The 6,029-nt window shown below is 43.7% G+C and overlaps 1 long non-coding RNA gene across 2 annotated transcripts in view; it reads left to right on the forward strand.

The window, feature by feature from the left end:
* The window catches only part of LOC114622248, a 36,289-nt gene that overhangs the window by 21,990 nt on the left and 8,270 nt on the right, over positions 1-6,029 (forward strand). For both annotated transcript variants that reach the window (XR_003711564.1, XR_003711565.1), the window contains 3 exons: positions 1,576-1,622; positions 1,785-2,301; positions 3,144-3,199. This is a non-coding gene — a long non-coding RNA (uncharacterized LOC114622248). The remainder of the gene's footprint in view (positions 1-1,575; positions 1,623-1,784; positions 2,302-3,143; positions 3,200-6,029) is intronic.

The following is a 6,029-nucleotide window of genomic DNA, read 5'->3' on the forward strand; positions in this document are numbered from 1 at the left end:
GAAGAAGAAGAAGAAGAAGAAGAAGAAGAAGAAGAAGAAGAAGAAGAAGAAGAAGAAAAGAAAAACAAAACTGGCATGGCTGAGAGGCCAGGAGGCTGGCAGAGAGAGATGGGGGTGGGGAGAAGACAGACGTTTTATACTCCTAGGAAGGAACGAGATGAGATCTTTCACCATATCCTGAAGGTTAATAAACTGGGCTGGGAAATTAAGAATGAGTTCTAATTGAAGGTTAGCAAAAAGCCTGAGGAAATGCAAAAGCTTCTGTTCACTTCCATCTAGCTGCCTCCCAGAAATTAAAAATCCCGACCCGTGAGATAGATGAGCCAGTCTCTCCACACCCATGTCCGTGTTAGAGCCTGGGGAATGAGGTATCTTCTAAGGTGTTGCTTTAATGTAAGCAATTATAATTAAGCAAGAACAGCATAGGCTATAATCACACACACCCACTCTGAACCACTGAGAAGAGGCTGAGAGGCAAGAACTGCTACAAATGCACAGGAAGGAATGTTCTAGAAGGGTAAGAGGATGTAAAACCAAACACGATTCCTACTGATAGGGTAAAATATGTGTTCCTTTTGGTGTCTCAAAAGCACCAGGCTTAAATCAAATGTTTTTCTGTATGATTGAGTTGCTTTTTAAAATACTTCCAGGGTAATAGATTTTGTATACGAGATATCACCTTTCCAACAGACACACAGAAGTAGGTTTAGAGCTGTCCTAGGCTACATGAGGATCTTCCTACGCATATGGAGGCCAAAGGGCCAAAGGACATCTTGCAGGAGTTGGTTCTTTTACTGTGGGGTTCCAGGGATTGAACTTAGGTTTTTAGGTTTGGTGGCAAGCCCCTTTACCCACTGAACCATCTCTCTCTCTCTCTCTCTCTCTCTCTCTCTCTCTCTCTCTCTCTCTCTCTCTCATGTGACTCATTTTCTGAGTATATTCGGTTAGGATTTCACACTCTGATTGATGAAAAGTTAGAATTTCATTTACTGAAGTGAATGTTTAATATTTTTCATCAACCATCCCTTAAGTTACCATAATAAAATTTGGTAGTCTCATCTGGGACTTCTTGTAAGGAGCAAAGCTCCATGCCCCGTGGTAGATGGTGGGCCTGCTGGGGATCATGGAGCAGTGCACAGACCAAAGTTGACTACTGTCTCCACTCTGACACCCTGGGACCTGCTGTGACTATTCCATTGGAGTCCAGAGTCACAGAGGATCTGCCTTGGGCTTCTCTCTCCAGGCTGTCTTTGTTGGCTACCAATTAAGAAGCCAACCCCTGAACTGTCAGCACCAACTACAGAAAAATAAAGACAGAGGTGGAAACTTAAGTTCACGTAATTTGTGGTGAACCCAGCATTTAAATGCAGGCTCATCTCCCTCCTAAAGGTTTGCTTCCATTCTTACCCCTTCGTCATCGTCAGCATCAATCTCAATACCTTTAGGGTCTTGGGGATTGCTTCTACCTTTCAAAGTTTAAATACTCCAGAGAAAAGTGTCCCCTTAAAAATCCTCATGAGATCTCACTGAGCAGGGGTTGACTGGGAGTTATTCTCATCAAGGTATCTTCCTTAGGATGAAGATGGCTTACAGAAATGAGGCTAATCCTCAGAGTGAGAAAGGTAAGCATCAACCAGGAAGGACTGTGGGATGAGGCCGGCGAGTGGAGAAGGCCATGCTTGGTGTTTGACCCAGCTGGAAGGTTCTGTTACTGGTTACAAAGAAAGGGAAGGTGTGATTTCTTTTTATTTTATTTTTTATTTTTTTATTTTTTTTGTATTTAGGAATGACGACTGGGTGCCTATCACAGCTTAATTCGGAGGGAAGTATTCAGGATGTTGGCGTGAGATGGCCACTGCTCGTAGGTTGTAATGAAGTTCTCTGACAGGCTGAATGTATCCTGCTTTTCCAGCAGAAAGGGAAGAAACCAGAGCTTTGCTAAGAGAGACTCTTGAGGCCTGCGTCTACCCTGCAGGATGGTTGAAATTCTGACCCAGGGGCATACAGGGTTTGAAAGCTGCATTTTCTATCTTAAATACAAGTTAATATCCAGAAATTGCTAATTGTGTGCTCTCTCTCCTCTCCTCCTTCCTCTCCTTTCCTCTTTTCTCTCTCTCTCTCATCTCACTGTATATTTCAAGATGGCCTTGAACAAACCACCCTCTATGTCCGCTGTGAGATCAGAATACAGCAAAAGACTCATCGACCTTCTCCTCAGTCTCCTGGGCTGCTAACTATTCTCTGACACAGAAAGGGAAGAACTCTATGTTTTGTGATGTTCTATCTGGGAGTGGTATAAAGGTGAATTACAAAAATCTTCCTATTAAAAAACATCAAACCTCTCTACCCAAGGCCATTGTTTTAATTTCCTTTGAAGCAGATGCTAAGATGCAGGGAGGGGCTTAAATAGTGCTCTCATGCGGGGTGTGGCCCATTAGTGGGCTGTAGATCAATCTGCTGGACCATGACCAGTGGCCAGCTTTGCCTTACTTTCTTTTATTCTTATTTTTAAAAATGACCTGTGAGTATAAAGATAGCTATTTAGAATGTAGTTAGGGATTGTGCTGGTTTAGAAAGGAATGTAACAACAATTAAAGAAAAAGAGACCATGGGTTTCAGTTGGGACAGGAGTGCATACGGAAGGGATGAGAGGGGTAAAAGAATATTGTAATTATAACCCACAAAGTAGAAAAAGATAATAAAATAAATTATAAATATATAATATATAAAAATAAATTAGATAACTACTCAAAAAAGAAGGTGAATGATGTCTCACTGTTGGGATCCAAACCCAGGAAACTACCTGCTGTCCTAAGAGAACCCAAGTTACCTGCTGTTCTAGAAAGCCTAGTCAGTACAAGGTTAAGAAAAGACGTTCACAGGTCTCAGGCCCCAGGAACTTAAAGAACATCTGGCATTTCCTGGGAGCCTAGGACAATAAGCATATGACAGTGGGATGGTCTAGGGCAATAAGCATTCAACAGTGGGATAGCCCTAAGCAATAACCCTCACCCAAACTTCCCGGTTTGCTGTGTCTTTATAACCTGCCCCTGAAATTAAAGTCTCAGAGCTTGATCAAAACTCCACACTTGCTCTCCTTCTTGTGTCTCTTGTCCTTTCATTCTTTTGCCCCCTTCCCTAAGGTCTCCTCGAATCCCCGAGAGACGGGGCATCTCACCATGAGTCGCATACACTGCAGGTAAATTCTGTAGCTTGAAAATTGTGATTTGATTATATTATGCATAGCACATACATAATTAATTGTACATCGGGTTCACGAAATAAAATTCTTTTCACTTTATGGGTTGAGTCCTTAAGGTCTGAAAATTAGCCGGGTGTTGGTGGCACACGCCTTTAATCCCAGCCCTTGGGAGGCAGAGGCAGGTGGATTTCTGAGTTCGAGGCCAGCCTGGTCTACAGAGTGAGTTCCAGGACAGCCAGGGCTACACAGAGAAACCCTGTCTTGAAAAACCAAAAAAAAAAAAAAAAAAAGGTCTGAAAATTAATAGTCTGGGAAGATGGACAAAGCACAGGAGTTTTTGCTGGAAAACAGGAGTTTCTAGCTTTAGCACGTATGACCAAACAAAATCTCTGGCTTTGATTATTGCTCGGTAGAGTTGTCTAGGAACACAAAAAGATGAAAAAAATAAAAAGCCTATTACATTTTTGAGACGTGCATTGCAGAAGAAACTCTGAGAAAGGCCATGAAGACTGTAAAGTAACTAACATCTCAGGGCCACCTTTAGCTAGACAACGTCTAGCTCCTCTTTCTACACTGGGCATAGGTTCACATCCTCACCCCTGGGCTGATGGTGGCACTGGGAGGTGAGTCTTTGGGGATCAGGTGAGGAATGGCCTTCATGACTACAGTACATTCTGCTGGATCAGGGGCCTGAAAGGTTTCCGTTGCTCCTGCTATAAACTAAGGCACAGGGAAAAGAGAGCCATTCCCGAGTCAGGAAGCAGACACTCGGCAGATACAGCATCTTCTCGAATTTGGTCTTGTACTTGCCATCTCTAGAACCACGAAATAAATGCCTGGCCCTACAACGCCCAGCCTTTCATAATCCATCTCAGAAGCCTAAACAGATGAACACCCTCAAACTTGCACCGAAGGGAAAGGAAAGTAACCTTTTTCCCAGAGAGTACGCCTCTCTCAAATCTGTTCATGAAGGACAAACGAACAGGGATGATATTTCCTGGTCTATATTATGTGCCAAGAATTCTATCCACTGCCAGGAGTTTTAATGACTCCTGTTGTCTAGGATGCGGTACACGCCATTTCCTATTTCCTTCACACAGTTTATTATTGTTGGTGTTACTATCTGTAGCCTGTTTTTCTTTGTTATACTGGGGATATCAGTGCTAGATAACCTAATTTAACCACAGGTCACTGGACCATAAGGAATTATGTCTGAATTTCAAGAAGATAGGGTTCACGGAGGATGCCTCATTCACAAGCTTCTTGGATCTTTTTGTTTGAGTGGCATGCATTTTTATGTGCTCCTGGACATTTCTATTGCAGTTAAGCATGAACAGATGTTGAGGAGGGAAAGAGGTGGCCTGCAGGTGATGTGTTGCTTGCTGCCTAGCCTAGCACACAGGTCTCCTTACCCCATCTTTTTTTTTTTTTTTTTTTTTTTGGTTTTTCAAGACAGGGTTTCTCTGTATAGCCCTGGCTGTCCTGGAACTCACTCTGTAGACCAGGCTGGCCTCGAACTCAGAAATCCACCTGTCTCTGCCTCCCAAGTGCTGGGATTAAAGGCATGCGCCACCACTGCCCGGCTTCTTACCCCATCTTAACAGATCCAGCTTTTCCGAATGACTACATCTCCACTCAGCCATGAACTTTGGGGTCTACTCCAACCGTGAGCCCCAAATGATCTGAGTCGGGCAACATATTTTACATCAACAGTCACACCCATTTTTTTAGAGGTGGGTTTTGTGTCTTGGGATGGCCATGTCAGCTAATTTTCGGGAATCTGACTTAGATGAACAGTACAGAGGCAATCCCGACCATTTAACGGAAATAAAGAAGCAGAGACCCAGACGTTGGCTTGAGATGGTCAGTGATTCCCAGGATAGTAAGGCTAGCCAGCACATTCCTGAAACCTAGTGGAGTTAATTTCTGATAGTAATATGTTAAAGACACATAATTCATCTACTTTATACTTGTTTTTCCTATGCCAGATGATTTCTTACAGGGCCTTGCCCCTAGGATACCAAGAGGGTGGGTGTGTTGCTATGGGTTTCGGTAGCTGCAGTAGAGCCTATTCTAGAAAATTCCTTTTTGTGCCTAATTGACCCCAATGCTACATATATATTTACAAAATATGTGGCTTTTAATTCTTTGGGAGACTTAAAGTCTTTTAAGGCGGCCTTTTGTTTATCCTGTCTGATACAGTTTGGACATAAAATGTCACTTACAAGTTCATGTCTTTGAACACTCGGTCCCTAGCTTTTAGCACTGCCTCTGGAGGTTGTGGAGCCATCTGGAACTGGGTGGCTACCTGGGGAATGTAAGTCAGTGGTGGTTTTGGGTGTCATAGTTCATTCCTGCTTCTGGTCCCAACCAACATGTGCTTCCTGACCCTCATACATGTGAACAAGCAACCACAGGTTCCCACTGCCCTGAATTTGGCCATGCCTTCCTGCCACAGGGCACTGAATCCTCTTAAGCCACACGCCAAAATAGACTCTCCCACCCTTAAGCTGTCTGTTGTCAGGCAGGCATCGAGCAATGGAAGAAGTTACCACGCCATCCCTGATTGCTTGCCTGTCCTTAGCCTTCTCTTCTGTGTCATGAAAATATCCAACTGTTTAGAATTCCAGACTCCATACGGACTGGACATCTTGTGGTTGGGCTGACTGGACTGACCAGCTTTTCCCCCCTCTCTGTGCTTCACCCCAGTTTCTATCATAAGAAACCTTACAGCCTACAGCACCACAGTGATGCTTTATTTCCTAAGACCCTTACTGAGGATCTCTCTCTCTCTCTCTCTCTCTCTCTCTCTCTCTCTCTCTCTCTC

This window comes from Grammomys surdaster, unplaced genomic scaffold (assembly GCF_004785775.1).
Source record: "Grammomys surdaster isolate TR1022 unplaced genomic scaffold, NIH_TR_1.0 187, whole genome shotgun sequence".
In the NCBI taxonomy this organism is placed as follows: Eukaryota; Metazoa; Chordata; class Mammalia; order Rodentia; family Muridae; genus Grammomys; species Grammomys surdaster.